Source organism: Cetorhinus maximus, chromosome 3 (genome assembly GCF_964194155.1).
Source record: "Cetorhinus maximus chromosome 3, sCetMax3.hap1.1, whole genome shotgun sequence".
In the NCBI taxonomy this organism is placed as follows: Eukaryota; Metazoa; Chordata; class Chondrichthyes; order Lamniformes; family Cetorhinidae; genus Cetorhinus; species Cetorhinus maximus.
Genome location: NC_135881.1, coordinates 79,878,204 through 79,896,628, shown reverse-complemented (window position 1 = coordinate 79,896,628; position 18,425 = coordinate 79,878,204).

The window sequence follows — 18,425 nt, the reverse complement described above, 5'->3', positions numbered from 1 at the left end:
CCTAGAGGGAACATGTTGAGCCTGCACCATCCCCATTTCCTATTTGAACGCCCCCCACTGCTCCTCTGTAGATTTCCCCACAAGTAGCTGTTCCCAGTCTACTTGGCCAGATCCTGCCTTATTTTACTAAAATCCACTCCCCCACAATCCAAAACATTTTTTTGCAACTTTTCTATTTCTTTGTCCATAACAAGCTTAAATTGTACCATGTTGTAGTTGTTATCATTAAAATACTCCCCCACCACCACCTCAAATACCTGTCTGGCTTCATTCCCCAGATTAGGTACAGCTCTGCGTCGCCCCTTGTTGGACCCTCTACATATTGACCTAAAAGGTTCTCCTGTACGCATTTCAAGAAATCCACTCCATCCAAGCCCTTAACACCATGTCTATCCCAGTTAATGTTGGGAAAGTTGAAATCACCTAATATAATTACTCAGCTGTTATTGTTTTTACACACCTCCGCAAATTGTGCACATATTTGCTCCTCAATTTCCCGCTGACTATCTGGGATTCTATAATAAACACCTAACAATGTGGCTGCCCCTTTTTTATTCCTAATCTCTACCCACAAAGCTTCATTTGATGCCCCCTCCAAGATATCATCACTCCTTACTGCAGTAACTGACTCCTTAACTAATAATGCAATGCCTCCTCCTCTTTTACTCCCTCCCCTATATTGCCTGAAGATTCTATATCCCGGAATTTTTAGCTGCCAATCCTGCCCCTCCCTCAACCATGTCTCAGTGATGGCTACTATATCACAATTCCACGTGTTAATCCTCACCCTTAACTCATCCGTTTTACCTGTAATACTGCTGGTATTAAAGTAGAGGCCATCCAGCCTTGCCTTACTCCCTTGAAACTTAATGTAGCTGTACTCCCTCTGACTTGATTGTTTTACTGTATTATGATGTGTCCCTATTCTGCCAACATTCTGTGTCCCGTCCCCCTGCCGAATTAGTTTAAACTCCTCCCAACACCACTAGCAAACCCACCCACAAGGATGTTAGTCCCGCGCTGGTTCAGATGTAGACTGTCTTGCTTGTACATGTCCCACCTTCCCCAGAAATGGTCCCAGTGATCCAGGAATCTAAAACCCTCCCTCCTGCACCAACTCTTAAGCCACGTATTCATCTGCACTATTCTCCTATTTCTGAGCTCGCTAGCACATAGCACTGGGTGTAATCCAGAGATTACAACCCGAGAGGTCTTGCTTTGTAGTGTACTGCCTAACTCCCTGAATTCTTGATGCAAGACCTCATCCCTCTTTCTACCTATGTCATCGGTACCAATATGTACCATGACCTCTGCCTTATCACCCTCCCCCTTCAGGGTGCCCTGCAGCCATTCAGTGACATCCCAGACCCTGGCACCAGGGAGGCAACACAACATCCTGGAGTCACGTTGACGGCCACAGTAGCGCCTATCTGTTCCCTTGACTACAGAATCCCCTATTACTTTGCTCTTCCTCTCGTCCTCCCCTCCTGTACAGACAGGCTGCTTGTGGTGCCAGAAGTTTGGCTCTGTCTGTGCTCCCTGGAGGAACCAGCATCTTCATCAGCCTTCAAAATGGAATATTGATTTGTGAGCGGGACCCTAGCGGACTCCTGAACTACCTGCCTGTTTCTCTTGGACTGCCTGGTGGTCACCCATTCCCTTCCTTCAAGTCCCTTCAGCTGCGGTGTGACCACCTCTCCAAACGTGCTACCCACGATGTTCTCAGACTCGCGGATGCTCAACAGTGTCCCCAGCCGCTGTTCCAACTCTGAAACCCGAGCTTCCAGGAGCTGCAGCTGGACACACTTCCTGCACACATGCTGATCCCAGGCACTGAAAATGTTCCCAGCTTCCCACATGGAGCATGAGAAGCACACCACAGCTTTGAGCTCTCCTGCCATGACTTATCCCTTTAAATTAAACCTTTTAAATCAATTATTGCGGGGGGATGTGCCGGGAATTGGGTGATACAATGTGAAAAACCCTATTGCGGAGGGCGGATGAAATGTCCTTTTTCCAGGCCACTACCACACTTTGTGCAAACCTGGGACGATTCTGCCCAAAGACAATATGATCCCAGATAGGGTTTTTATTCCACTGTTTGCACTAATGGAATTTGACAATTTCTAAAGGGCACATAGATATCAGAAAAACAATGGAAACTATGCAAATTCAGAATTTATTACTATTAATATTGACATTTTATTACAAACTGCTCAACAATAACGATAATGGATTTGTTAATCACTGCTAATGCTGAGTGGGTTTTTTGATGATGGGTTTAGTCAGGTGCCATCCTGAATTGGAGATATTTTGGCCAGAAATTCCTATGGAAGTTTTCTGGGGTAATCTTCTCAAGCAGCCAGCAGAGGAACAATAATGCACCTTTAGCATTGCCCACCAATATTTCAACTTTAACAAAGAGAAGCATCTTCCGTTTCAAAATTACCATGTCCATGTCAACTCAGTTGTTTCAAAATGTAAGCACAGACTCTTCCAAAGCATTCAGGTGTTATCATTCGGAGCTATACATGGAGCCTATGGACCTGGCCACACCATACACATGGTCCAATATGCTTTGTTCAAAATGTCTCAGTAAGATGTTGCATCCTCAGGCACAATTGGAAAGGATTCAGAGAGGCTGAGCCTCTCTGAAGCTTACCCTGGGTCACTAATATTGCCATGATTTTTATGTGTGGACACTGCTGTTCCTCCCTCTCCTGTGAAGTAGGTGCTTCAGGATTGTTATGGAATGGAGGGGAAAGCTGCTACCGCTGCCATTCCTCTTTCTCTTGGAGGCATCACCCACCTGACAGATAAGGTGGAATTTAGTCACAAGGACAAAAGAACAGAAGAACACAAGAAGTAGGAGCAGGAGTAGATCATACAGCCCATCAAGCTTGCTCCACCATTCAATATGATCATGGCTGATCTTGGGCTTCCCCATATCCTTGATTCCCTGAGAGACCAAAAATCTTTCTATCCCAGCCTTAAATGTATTCAACAGTAAAGCATCCACAGCCCTCAGGGGTAGAGAATTCCAAAGATTTAAAACCCTTTGAGTGAAATAATTTCTCCCCATCTCAGTCCTAAATGTTCAGCCTGAGACTTATCTTGACACTATCCCCCCGTGCTTTAGATTCCCCACCAGCAGAAATAATCTTTTAACATCTATCCTTGTCGGTCTTAATGACACCACCTCCCATTCTTCTAAACTCAAGAGAATGTAAGCCCAATTTACTTAACCTCTCATCCCAGTGACCAATCTAGTGGACCTTCACTGTAACACCTCCAATGTAAACATATCCCTCCTTAAATATGGAGACCAAAACTGCACGCAGTATTCCGGGTGTGGTCTCACCAAAGCCCAGTACAATTGTAGCAAGACTTCGTTATTCCTGTACTCCAGTCCCCTTGTATTAAAGGCCAACATGCCCCATGCCTTCCTAATTGCTTCTTATACCTGCATGCTAACTTTCTGCATTCCTTGAACGAACATACCCAAGTCTCTCAGAACATCAACAATTACAAGTTTCACACCATCCAAGGAATATTCTGCTTTTCTATTCTTATGACAAAGTGAATAATTTCATACTTTGCCAACATTATACTGCATCTGTCATTATTGCCCAGTCACTTAGCCTGTCTGCATCTCTTTGCAGCCTCTCTGTGCCCTCCCCACAGGCTACCTTTCCACCTTGCCTATCATTAGCAACTTAGATACATTACTCTCTGTCTCTTCATCTAAGCCATTAACATAGATTGTAAATAGTTGAGGCCCCAGCACTGATTCTTGCGGCACTCCGCTAGCTCACATCCTGCCAACTTGAAAAAGCACTGTTTATGCCCACTGTTTGCTTCCTGTTGTCCTGGCATGGGTCCCAGCAGTGGACCCAGAATTGGGCAGCGTTGCCACTTGTGGCAAGAACAACAGACCGAACGCGATTATGCGTCGGCCAGCCGATTAATGTTGCAGAGGCGCATGAAACGGTATTATGCAGCAGGGCAGGAAGAAAGTGCTGAGCAGAGTGTCAGCTGATGGGATCAGAGGTCCAAGCGCTATTTTTAAACGGCACCTGGGTCTGCCTGCAGTGCCTACAATCCAGCAGGTTGGGTTTTGCAGAGGCAGCGAAGAATCACTGCCGTGACCAGACCTGCAGCCTCATTCTGTACTAATTCTCCAGACCTCCAGCCCTAGCGCTGGTTTCTCTGACTTGTCAGTGATCTGGAGCAGGGGGCCAGCTAACAAAGGGTGGCCCCATGGTTCAGTGATAGCTCCCTGCAGGTTCTCCTTCAGGTGGTCCAGGAACAAAGGGAGGTGCTTTTCCCTATGGATGGCATCAGAAGACCATCCAGCTTGACCAAGGAAGCCTGAATGGAGATTGCAGCAGAGGTTTGCAGCCATGGAGTCCATGAGTCTGGGTCAAATGTAGAAAGAGGTCAACAACCTCCTCTGCATTGCCAGGATGAGTATAATGGAATGTATTGGAAAGCTGTGACTCCCATGTGGGCAACTAGCAATGGATCTTAACAAGGAGAGGGAATGAGCAGGCGGACAAAAGAATTATAAGTCCCAGCAGCAGATGCATCATGAGACTTGGCCACATGTGGATGACAAGTAGAAGACCCTTGGTGCCGTTGTTACACAAGTGCCATGACAGTGGAAGAGTGGACGAGGCAGCCAGGAGACAATACTATAATCATAGGAATGCCATCTGATAATGGGATCAGTTTTCCATTGAGCAGAGATTCATTCTTCCCTCCTGTCTGAAGGAGAGAATGGTCACAAGAACAACAAATGAGCAAACACACGTGGAGGGGTGCCTGATATTCGACTCCTTATACCTACAGAGGAGGGGGCTGTGGTACTGACTGCAAAGCAGGGTGGCTGGGCAATTGCAGTTGACAAAGCAGAAGCTCAGAGAGAAGGGACTGAGGTGGCCTCGAGCTTGGTGTCGACCACTGGCAGAAAGGGGACACACGTCAGGGAGGGATGGGCAGAGGGATTGAGGAAAACCTAATTGTTTGTGTTCTCCACTGCAGGTCCTTGCATTCCACAGATTCGGCCTGCTCCATCATCCGGGAGCCACAGTGCACCTCTGAGGAGGAGGATGTTGAATCCTCAGAGGGTGCTGCATCACATGTTTCTCCTGCACCATCCACCAACACAGATATAGTCACCTCAGTGGGTATACAATCATGTTTAGGGTCGGAGTCACAATATGGTGACCGTGACAGCTGAGGGACCTGAGCATTGGAGGACTGTTGGAGGCCTGGCCCATGCTGAGCCCCAGGTTGATGGCAAGCCTCTAGTCATGGCCACATGTAACTTGTTGGAGAAGCAGCAACAGGCAGGGGAACATTTGCCAGAACTGTCAGTGGCATTGTGTAGCCACATGCGGAGAATTCATACTTTGGCAGTGTGCTCTTTAGAGATACCACTATTGATGAAGGTAAGAGTATACGCAGCCAGAAAGCAGATTCTGCCTATGGCCAACTCCATGATCATGTCTGGAAGTAGCATGGCATTAAGCTGACAAATAAGGCCAAGAATAAGATGAAAACCATTGTCCTAACCACCCTGCTGTATGGAGCAGAATCCTGGGTCTGCCATTGGCACCACATCAATGCTCTGAAATGCTTTCATCAAACACACATGAGGTCCATCATGAGAATTTGATGGCAGGACAAAATCACAACCGTGTCCTTCATCATGGTGGACTCAACAGCCTGGAGTCCACCCTCCAGAAAATTCAACTTAGATGAGCAGGTGCATGTCTACACATGGATGGCTACAGAATCCCCAAACAGATCTTCTATGGGATATTGTTTCAGGTCTAATGATATCAAGGTGGTCGGTACAAATGATACAAGAACACCCTAAAAATGTGCCTTACAAACTTCTACAATGCAGACCATATCTCATGAGGAAGCAGTCAACTGGCCCATGTACAGGCAAGCCCTTAAATTTGGCTCAGCATGTTTTGAGGACCGTCCACGCCAAACTTGCAACATCTGACATGCCCAGAGGAAGGCTAGAGTTGGTACAGCTGCAGAAGATCCTCCATGCATCAATTACAACAACATGAACTGCCAGTCCTATGGGTGTCCATGCCAATCTCACACCAGACTCTTCAGTCATGGCCCACAGAAGACAATGAAGTCACTTACAGCTTGGACATCCTCAAATAACAAGGCGTCTACCAACATTTTCAGTTAGAATGAAACAGATTTAGCAGTTTGAGGCAGACATGAAAATTACGATATCCAATCACAAAATGCATTTGCATTTTTATTATTGATTGAATTATTCCATTTCCAAAGCAATTATGATGGTATTTTATGTAAATAAAGAGCAGGGAAAAAGAAAAGATATAAGCTTCACAATTGTCAGTCTGTAGGTAGCAGCTGCCCATGAAGTTGTGGAATACAATGGTTCTTCCGCAGTATAAGACAGTAACATCATGAGCCTAAAACTTCCAAGTGAGTCACACAGCTCCATGAGCTGCCTTTTGGTCGGGTGGTTGCAGGCCCTGTCAAGTGCTCTAATATTATTTATAACGTTTTTATGGCTATAAATAATCAGGGAAGTCAGTAGAGATAGGAACTGCAATATTAACTTTATACTCTAATTTCCATTACATAGTACGTCTCTCCTGACAAAAATTGGGGGAAATTGCCATACTTGGTCAAAACAGCAGTTGTACTTCTACAAACGAGGAATATTATAATATTAAATTTGATAAACCTGTGAAATTTAATTTCTCAGTGAGACACAGAGCTATTTCTAAACATTGAAAAAAAATGATGTAACTTACTATATACTATTTTCAAGAAAAGAGAGCAGTACAGCCCTGGAATGAGGTGTCAGAAGTGAGATTTGATGATAAACTCTGTGGGTGGCCTGGCCTCTGCAGTTGTGTTGGAGTCATGCCCACCATTGAACTCCACCGCTGACCCTGCCAAGATTGTGGGATTAGACAGAGGGTGGAATCATCAATGCCTGCTGGCATCGGGTGTGCTTGGCGGCATGAGTGGACAATATGGCAAGGAAGACAAAAATCAGTTTCACAACGTTGTGACACCAGTTTGCGATTGTCCACTCAGCCTGTCAATGGTGAGCCACGTTATCCGCCATCGGGCGTGAGGAACCTCATTGTATTACATCAGTATATCATTATAAGACCAGCCCGCCAGGCTCAATCCCCCCACTGGATCATCCGCTCACATCGGTGGGAAAACATGCCGGTGCAGAACACATCTTAACAACTGTGACATGCAGAAGTCAGGACTTACCGCCAGGGCCTTGCTCACATCGCAGACATCCGAGGAGCAGAAGATGTTGGAGCCCAACAGCAACGACGCACTGGAGGAACATCCATGGCATGCTGGGTGGATCCGCATGGACATGGCTCCGCGTTAAGCAGCTCACAGAAGTTGGAAAGTCAACATTGTTTCCTACAATGGATGATGATCGAGAGGATGGGACAGGAAGGTCTAGGTTCAACTGAGAGAGTGTTGGGGGGTGAGGTTGGGAAGAAATGAAGGTGTTGGGGGGATGAAGTAGGGAGGAGGGGAATGAAGGTGTCAGGGGAGTGAAGTTGGGAGGGGGGAAATGAAAGTTTCGGGGTGGGGGGTGAGGTTGAAAGGGAGAGAATGAACGTGTCGGGGGTTGAGGTTGGGAGGAGGGGAATGAAGGTGTTGGAGAGGTTGGTGGGGGGGGAGGGAGTACGGAGGAGGAGTGGGTAACGGAGGAGAAGATGGCAACTGGGGAGCTAGGTGTAAGGTGGGGTGGAAGGTGAAAGAGGAGGAGTTTGGAACAGGAAAGGAGTGCAGTGAGGCAAAGGAGTCCAGGGAGAGGAAGGAGTGCAGAGAGGGGAGGTTGGCCAGGGGGAGGAAGGAGTGTGTAGAGGGGAGGAAGTCCGGAGGGAGAAAGGAGTGCAGAGAGGGGAGAGAGTAAGAGCGGAGGAAGAAGTAAGGGTGTTTGTGGGAGTCAGGAAGGGGGAAGGAGTAAGGCTGGATGAAGAAGTGAGAGAGGAGGAAGAGGTAAGCCTGGAGGAAAGAGTCAGGAGGGGCGAAGGACTAAGGGTGCCGGAAGGAGTAAGGATCTCTGAGGGAGTCATGAAGGGGGAGGAACTAAGAGAGGGAGGAATCCGGGAAGTGGGGGGGTGGGGAGGCGTTCGGAGGACTAAGGAGGAGGGAAGGGGTTCTGGTGGGGGAAGGTGTTCCAGGTGGGAAGGGGTTCGGACGGGGGAAGGGGTTCTGGAAGGAAGGGGTCTGGTGGGGGGATGTCCAAATGAACGTGCAAGGGAGGGCTCTGATGGGTCCATGATTGCCCCCTGCAGAGCGAACTGAGGGTGGGCATGGTATGAGGGAATGGTGAGAATGACTTAGCGCAAAGTGAGGCGGTAGTGATAGAAGGGACAGCGAGGGTGATTGGTGGGGTCTCAGAGGCAGACACCCTGGGGGTGGAAAGGACGAGGCCGGGGAGGTGAATATGGATGGGGAGTAGGATTTTTGGGAAGGAAGGCGATGTGCATTTCATCAGGACATCCCCGAAGGAAAAGGGTTGTGGCTGGTAGGTCACAGAGGATGGAAGATGATGCCGGGGGTGCAGGGGGGGGTGGGGGGGGAGGCAACAGTGATGGAGGAAAGGAAATGGGTGACTAGGGGAGGGGAATGGAAGGGAGAGTGAAAGTAAAACTGAATTAGCACCATGCTGTCCAAATCGAAAGTGAAATGAGAGTCGTGGTGGGCAAGATCAGGTGCTGCATGGGAGTGTGATCTGTGGGTAGACGGAGGTGCAGGTCAGCTCAGATGGACAACTGAAAGTGAACCCCAGCAGGCAGCATTGGAAATGCTCAGGACAGTGAGGTGAGTGTGATACATGAAGTATCCACGTGCCTGTGAGAGTGCTTGTACGAAGCTCCATAAGGCCCTGCCACACACACACACACACACACACTTCCTTCTCCAGAGTCACACATGGACCAGATGCTCCCTCTTCGGTGACAGAGAGCGAGGTTGAGGGGCTCACAGGCAAAGGGGACTCGGAGGGAGAGGACAGCCTCTGATATTCCTGAGTGGATGACCCAGGGGTGTCCAGCTGCCACTCCTCCTTCCTTCAGGTGCCTGAGGGCCCTGGCCTGACTCATTGAGGGGAAGGAGCACCTGAAGGGGCATCGAGGTGCCCCGTTTCCCTCTCGCATTGCCACTGCAGGAACTCACCCATGGCTCCCGCTTCTGCACACATCTCCACGTTCTGCTGGTCCAGGGTTTCCATGGCATCCGCCATCCTCAGCATGAGACCTCCATACACGCACTTGTGTGCACCACTTTATCAGAGACCAGGCAGACGGACTCCTCCGACTCACATGCCACTCTGTTGGGGGCTTTCAACAGCTCTGCGTGATGTTCCCCCACCTTCTGCTGACTCTTCAGGATGAGTTGGAAGGCCAAATCCAGAGGCTTGTCATCTGATGCGAACCTCATAGGTGCCTTTTCCCCAGCAGTCCTCCAAGTACCAGGGAACTCAGCTGAACCTGCCTCCTGCTGCGGATGTGTGTCCATACGGTAACCACCAGATTGTGAACCCAAGCCTGCTCTAGATCTTGGTACCACCGGGATGTGTGTCTCTGCGCTGGTGCAGGTTGTGGGTAAGCGCTGTGACGGGTCTTCCAGGCTGCTTATTTCCATTCTTATTTATTTCTTCAATGGAGCATGTGTCCTCTTGGCTGGAAGTGAGGATGTGGATGGAGCTGAGGGACTGGCTGGCTGAATTTGTCTGTCGCTTGGCAGAGCTCCCTGTGAACCAAAGCAGAGATATTAGTGCATGGCAGAAGAGTCAAAAGCAGGAGAGAGAGCACTCACAGTTGCGTTGAGAGGGAGCTGATGTGGTGCAGGATCCTCAGATGGGTGTTTGTTGCTGATCTCACCTTCGCCACAGGCAGGTTCCACATCCTCACCAGTCAGCACAATGGCACATTCCTCAAAGTGAGTGAGGGGCCTAATGTGTCCACACCACGCCCCAGTCTGGGACCTCTCCCTGCTGATGTGAGGAGGCTTCTCCTGCATGAAAACAGAAGGACAGAGTGTGAGCAGGAGACATGGCACTGCATGGAATGTTTGTGTGATGAGGATGCAAGCTGGCGAGGAGATGAGCTTGATGGTGATGTGAGTGTGTGTGTGAGAGTTAGTGGTGTTGTCCCTTGAGGTGAGATCCCTGTGGATGTGTGATGGGTTTGTGAGTATGTGAGTTGAGAGTGATGAGAATCGTGAGTTGTCTTGCCACAATGGATGAGACCATTCATCCTGTTGCGGCACTGAGTAGCTGTCCACTTTTGCAGGGCATTGGCGCTGACCACCACTTCCCATGCTGGATTAGTGATGCCACTGCCCCTCCTGTGGTGAGAGCAGGGGTAGAGGACATCACGGTGGGCCTCCATGGCGTCCAAAAGGCACTCGAAGGATGCGTCACTAAACCTGGGAGCTGCAGTCTTTTTGCCTTTCGGTCCCCTCCTGTCTTCAATGCAGCTGTCATGGGCTGGAATCACTGAGAGGCATGTATGCAGCTGGACATTAAATATAGTGCCTGGCAAGGTGAAGCAACGAGGTGATGTCGTGGGGGAATGAGATCCCGCCCGCCTTGGAAACAGCGTGTTTCCCGGGAATGCCTAATTAATGCAGCGGGTTTGGGACGATACAGCGTGAAAAGCCATTATTGCGACTGGTGGTTAAAATGTCGTTTTACTCGCCCGGTACCACACTTAGTGCAAATCTGGGACAATTCTGCCCATAAAGTGCTCACGGCAAACCTCCCCTCCTTGTATTGCTGGCCTTGTAGGGGTAAATGGTGGCTTCTCCTTCAACAAAGCCATCGCAGAAAGTTATATTTAATACTCGGGTTCAGCATAACCAGGTCCTTGCTGGTTAGCATCCTCTTCAGCAAGCACCTCTCACTCACTCAGACTTAAACCAGAAGTCTGCCAGAAATGCCACACAATTATTTTAGCTCATCGTAGGCCTTGCTAATCTCTTAGAAACCCAGCAGCGAAAACCCAGAGGACAAAGGGGTGAGACAGCCAGTTACCTGGTGACCACCAAGGTAGATAGGTTGACTCTTTAACTTCATCTAGTCGCAGTGAATAAGATATAACTACTCTATACTGGCAGCCTGGAGTAGAAGGCATGGTTGACTGCATTCTGGGGATGGATAACCACAAAAGTATTCATGCCAGAATTTAGGTAGAAAGACAGAACTTCTATTTATATAAATCCTCTCACGACCTCCAAATTTCCCAAAGTGCTTTTACAATATAAAATGCTGCCTCTGCGGTAATGTAGAAAAAATGGCAGGCAATTTGTCCACAAAGCCCATCAAGATAAATGGTCAGATAATGATGGTGGTTGAGGAATAAATCTTGGCCAGTACATCAGGGGAAAATCTTCAAAATAGTGCCATGTCCACCTGCGAGGGCCAAGAAGGCCTAAGTCTAATGTCTCAACTAAAAGAAGGCTCCTCTGACAGTTCAGCATTCCCTCAGTACTGCACTGGAAATGTCAGTCTGGATTACTTGCTCAAGTCTCTAGGGTAGAACCTACAACTTTCTGACTCGTAGTGCAACATTGAGCCATGGCTGCGATATACATTCAAAACATACATCTGTATCTGTCAGCTTTTTCCGTTATAAAGTCCTTTTTTTTTATTCATTCACAGGATGTAGGCTTCGCTGGCTGGGCCAACATTTACTGCCCATCCCTAGTTGCCTTTCAGAAGGTGGTGATGAGCTGCCTTCTTGAACCGCTGTAGCCTATATAGTGTAGGTACACCCACAGTGCTGTTAGGAAGGGAGTTCCAGGTTTCTGACCCAGTGACAGTGAAGGAACGGCGATATATTTCCAAATCAGGTTGGTGAGTGACTGGAGGGGAACTTCCAGGTGGTGGTGTTTCCATCTATCTGCTGCCCTTGTCCTTCTAGATGGTAGTGGTTGTGGGTTCTATGCTCACATTTATACTGGAAATTGTCTATATAAACTTTCCACTGTGAAGGCCAATGAGTGCACTACAGTATTACATAAAGAAAGGACAAAATGAGCTATCATAAAATGGGGATAGCATAATGTACATGCTTCCTGGTCCCAACCTTCTACCTCCCCTTCATTTGAAAACAACACTTGACTCCCCATGTGCACTGTAATGTTGGGATGACAATTGGCATATTGAAATTTTACACCTTGTTGTCATATTTTTGTCACATTTTTCTGTTAACTATCCCATAATAATGTTCACATTCATAATAGAAACTGGAATCAAATTCAACTTTGGCTGAGGCACAAAATGGGCTGTAGTGCATCAGGCACCTGGTATATACCCTGACTGATACCTTTTCATGGACAACAATGGAAAACTAAAGGCTGGATGACATCTTCCACCTTTTTTGTGAACCTGCCAACTTTGAATTTTAACTGCTGTCTATGTAAATTTATCACAATGTAATTACACCCTCTCCGCTCTGGTGTCTCTGTATCACCTCAGCTTTGAGTCTCCCAAGCCCTTGTCTTATACAGTAAAGCAACTCCTCTACTCTAATCTGTGATTAGAGTATAGGGCATCGACAATGGAACTCAACATCACCTCCAGTGTGCCAACGCAGCCTTCGGCTACCTGAGGAAAAGAGTGTTTGATGTCAAAGATCTCAAACCCGGCACCAAGCTCATGGTCTACAGACTTGCAGTGCTACCTGCTCTCCTGTATGTGACAGAGACATGGACAATGTACAGCAACCGCCTTAAATCCCTGTAGAAATATCACCTGCAATGCCTCCGAAAAGTCCTGCAAATTCAATGGCAGGATAGGTGGCCCAATATCAGTGTCCTCTCTCAAGCCAAAATCCCCAGCAGCGAGTTATGGTTTTGGTTAATCAGCTACGTTGGGTGAGCTACATCATCCGCATGCTTGACACAAGACTCCCAAAACAAGTTCTCTAATCCAAGCTTCGTCACGGCCAGCGGTTACCAGGAGGATAAAGGGAACGTTTCAGGGACATCTCAGAGCGTCCCTGAAAAAATACAACATCCTCACCAATTTGTGGGAATCTCTTGCTCAAGTCCGCCCAAACTGGAGAAGAAGCATCTGTGAAGGTGCCAACCTTTTCGAATGTCTCCAACACACTCAGGTAGAGGCCAAGCACAAACAGCAGAAGGAACGCAACAAAATCTGAGCATCCCACCTCATCAAACACTACCTCCCCACCCATGGCAGAGTGTGCGGATTCGACATTGGACTTTTTAGTCACCTCAGGACCTACAAACCCAGAGTGGAAGAAAGTCATCCTCAGTCTTGAGGGACTGCCTAAAAAGAAGATACTCTCATCAACTCTGCTTCCCAAATTGCTTTAAGCTTTTTGTGTTAACTAAATATGAATATAAAATGAAAACTATAATGTATAAATAAGGACCGAACATATGACTTTAAACAGGGAATGAATTACATTTACATGTCCTGGTCCAATTATCCCTTATCCAAGCCCAATTCAAATAAAGACTACAATTGGTTTTGACTAATTAATACACTAGAAATCTTCATACTAAATAAATATGTTTTATTGTTACAACACAAAGTACAGAGTGACATTGCCACAGGAATGCTTAATTCAATCATATTAACTTCCTGCCTCTGCTACTTTAATAGATACCAGCACACACAAGAATTAGGAGCAGGAGTAGGCCATTTGGCTCCTCAAGTCTGCTCCATCATTCGATAAGATCATGGCTGACCTGGTTGTGGTTTTAACTCCACTTTCCTGTCTGTTCCTCATAATCCTTGACTCCTTTGTCGATCAAAAATCTGCTTAATTCAGCTTTAAATATATTCAATGACCAGCCTCTACTGCTCTCTGGGGAAGAGAATTCCAAAGACTAATGACCCTTTGAGAGAAAGAAATTCTCCTCAGCTCAGTCTTAAATGAGAGAACCACAATTTTAAACTGTTCCCCCCAGTTCTAGACTACCCCACAAAAGGAAACATCCTCTCATCATCCCCCCTATCAAGTTGTATGTTTCAAAAAGGTAACCTCTCATTCTTCTAAATTCCAATGGGTATGGGCCCAACCTGCTCAACCTTTCCCCATAAGATAACCCCTTCATCCCAGGAATCAGTTGAGTGAACCTTCTCTGAACTGCTTCTAATGCAATTATATCCTTTCTTAAGTAAGGAGACCAAAACTGTACACACTACTCCAGATGCAGTCTAAGGTCGTGTGCTGATGCAGCAACACTCCCCTACTTTTATACCTGATTCCCTTCTCAGTAAATGCCAAAATTCCATTTGTCTTCCTGATCACTTGCTGCATCTGCATGCCAACTTTTTGAGATTCATGTACTAGGGTACCTAGATCCTTCTGTACCATATAGTTCCATAGTCTCTCTCCATTGAAATAATATACTGCTTTTCTATTATTCCTGCCAAAGTGGACAAGTTCGCATTCTCTCATATTATATTCCATCTCCAAATTTTTGTCCATCACTTCAACTATAAATGTCTTTGTAGATCTTTGTCCTCTTGGCAACTTATTTTCGTACCTATCTTTGTGTCGTCAGCAAACTTAGCCACCATACATTCAGTCCTTTCACCCAAGTCATTGATATAGATTGTAAATAGTTGAGGCCCCAGCACTGATCCCTGCGGCACTTCACTGGTAACAGCTTAATTGACAACCTGAAAATGACCCACTGATCCCAACTCTGTTTCCTGTTAGCTAACCAATTCTCTATCCGCGTTAGTATGTTACCCCATACACCATGAGCTCTTATTTGGTGCAGTAGCTTTTGATGTGGCACCTTATTCAATACCTTTTTTGAAATCCAAGAACACCACATCCACAGGTTCTCTTTACTACCGTGCTTCTTACTTCCTCAAAGAACTCAAATATATTAGTCAAACACCAATTCCCTTCCACAAAATCATGCTGACTCTGCTTGATTGTGTTATAATATTCTAAATATCCTGCCAGTGCCTCCTTAAAAATGGATTCTAGCATTTTCCCTATGACATATATTAGGCTAACTGGCCTATAGTTCCCTGCTTTCTATCTCCCTCCTTCAAATTAGTGATTTTTCAATCTGCTGGGACCTTTCCAGAATCTAGGGAATTTTGGAAGATTACAACTAATGCACCCACTATCTCTGCAGCCACTTCTTTTAAGATCCTCGGATGAATACCATTAGGTCCAGGGGACTTGTCAACATTTAGTTCTAATAGTTTTCCCAGTACCTTTTTGCTAGTGATTGTGATTGTTTTAAGTTATTTTACCTCTTGGTTTTTAAATATTCAACAGTTCTGCCATTTCCTTGTTACCCATTATTAATTCCTCAGTCTCAACCTCTAAGGGACCAACACTCACTCAGTTTTGGTTCCGTCAGGGCCACTCACCTTCTGACCTCATTACAGCTTTGGTTCAAATATGGACAAAAGAACCAATCTCCAGAGGTGAGGTGAGAGTGACTGCCCTTGACATCAAGGCAGCATTTGACAGTGAGGCATCAAAGAGCCCTAGCAAAATTGGAGTCAATAGGAATCAGGGGGAAAACTCTCTGCTGGTTGGAGCCATACCTAGCACAAAGGAAGATGGTTCTGGTTGTTGGAGGTCAATCATCTCAGTTCCAGGGCATCACTTCAGGAGTTCCTCAGGGTAGTGTCCTAGGTCCAACCATCTTCAGCTGCTTCATCAATGACCTTCCTTTCATCATAAAATCAGAAGTGGGGGTGTTCACTGATGATTGCACAATGTTCAGCAGCATTCACGACTCCTCAGGTACTGAAGCAGAGCGGAGTTCAGATGAAGGCCAGCACAATGGTACAGCTCCCTCTTTCTCCAGTGCCCCATGAATTGAAACCCATTCCTCCGACACCAATATTTGAACCACACATTCAACTCTATGATCTTATAAACACTATGCCAAATTTCTTGCCGCTCAGATAGTAATTCCGAGATTACCTTTTTGGTTCTGCTTTTTAATTTAGTCCCTAGCTGCACATACTCCCTCAGCAGAACCTCTTCCTTAGTCCTACCTATATCATTTGTACCCACATGGTCTATGACAGCTAGGCCCCCCCCACCCTCCCACTGCAAGTTCCTCTCCAGCCTTGAGCAGATGTTCCAGATCTTGGCATCAGGCAGGCAACACAGCCTTCTGGACTCATGCTTCCAGTTGCACAAAACTGTGTCTATCCCCTGACTACCACTACATGTCTATTTACTCCCCCCAATTGAATGGCTCCCTGCACCACAATGCCATGGGCAGTTCACTCATCCTCCCTGCAGCCTTGCTCTCATCCATACAAGCTGCAAGGACCTCAAACCTGCATGGGCTGAGACTCCACCCCTTCTACTTTCTCAATCCCCATACCTGCCTCACTCACAGTCACACCCTCCCATTCCTGATCATGGATCAAATTAGCAGACCGTAGCCTAAGTAGTGAGACTGCCTCCTGGGACAAAGCGTCCAGGTAACTTTTCCCCTCCCTGATCCATGCAGTGCCTGTAGCCCAGCCTCCAGCTCATTAACTCTGAGCAGAAGTTCCTCAAACTGCAGACACTTACTGCAGACATGGTTGCCATGGACCATACTGGTGGCCATCAGCACCCACATAGTACAACTGCAATGCATCATCTGCTCTGCCATCCTATTGTGCTTTAATTGGCTAATTAATTATTTGCTTAATTAAATAGCCCTGCTTGTGCTTATATTTTTGTTATTCTTATAATTTCAATTAATGTTATGTAGATAGTATGTAGGCCATAAGACCCAAATACTGGCAGATCATAACAAACAGCACATCCTTTCAGCCATTCAAAACAGGCAAAGTATTGATAGTACCCAACAAGCCCGTGCTTTCAAAACTCAAAACATAGTGTCCAATATTATATGTGATTCTGTGATTTCACAGCACTTGCTAAGCAATCCTGATTGTGCTAAGAATTACACTGGCAGACAATTTAAGATTATAAGTCAGGCTTGCAGTGTGGCTCATTTACACGTGCTAGACCTTTTTCAACTAATCAAATGCTTGGGGGACAGCCATCCCCTGGTTCATCCCCATGGAAATGCCTTCACCAATCAGAGTTGATCTGGCTGGTTTGAATTTTAACAAAATCTTGGCCGTTAACTTTTCCCTGGTGCTTTCGCCATGGGTATGCCTCCACCAATCAGTGTCCACTTGCCAATCAATCTGCACTCTGTTCTCATGCAGTATAAATTGTTGTTCCCTATACAATTGGTATTCTTATGAACCTGCCCTGATGAATGCAAGACAAAAAACTTTGACAGCATGTCTCTTTTTTCAGCAATACTCAAGTTCTATACAATTAAATGACTTGATGCTATACTTACTCCAATTAAAATTCCCTAGTTTAGATAAGAGGAAAAGGGAAAAAGCTCAGCAGCAAATCAATCTCTTCAAATTTTCACCGCTGTCTCTAGGTTACTCTATATTTTTGGAAAGAAACTTGTGTCTTCTGTACATACTGGAGGCTGGATAAAAGTTAGAAAAAGGAGCACCTCTTTCTCCCTCTGCCCCGAATTCCCAGGTGAACCAAATTCCCAACTTTGTACTCTGTCTACGTTGCACTCCAATGTAGTCTCCTCCCTGTGCATCCCCTTAACCCATGCAGTTTGCAAACCTGTCTACTTTTATAGAGCAATTAATGGCTCACTCCCAAGTTACAATGCTAGCTCAACTTCCTGCTGCAATAATTAACATCTATTCAAGGCAACTGCTTTCAGCAGATTGACAGATAACTGCCACTGCCAGACAGCTCCCTGTTTAACTAGGCTACTTATCTAACTCCGCAGTTTGAGAGTTTTATGTCAGAGCCTGAATCTTAATCTAAATTTAAACTTAAGAATAACCTTACCAGAACTTACTCTGTTACTCCCTTTAACTCATTTGAAATAAATATGTTTACATGTATGTTAAATAATGGAGTAAGGAACATCACCAACAGTAATTTCTACTTTATTAGTTTTTGCATACTGGTTGCTTTAGTTCTGCTTTTTACACAGAGTGGCCAAGATGTGGGTGACCCTGAAGCTTGGAAATGGAGCTTAGAACTTTATCAGAGAAAAGCAGTGTAGGAAGTCCATGATGGAAAATCTGGAACAAGGGACTATCATCAGAGAAAGACTTAACCAGGAAACAGTTATTGTTTCAAACTTTCACATCTATGCCTTTCAAAAAGCAACAGATCCAAACTATGCCTGACACAATCAGAACAAATTTACTTGGGACATTCTCATAAATTAATAGAGAAATCCTCTCACCAGAGATGTAAGCCCAGCCCCAGGGAGAATCTATTTACAGAAAATCCTTATCTTACTGGACCAGAGGCACCCACTAAAATGGAGTGACAAACAGGCTTGCTTTT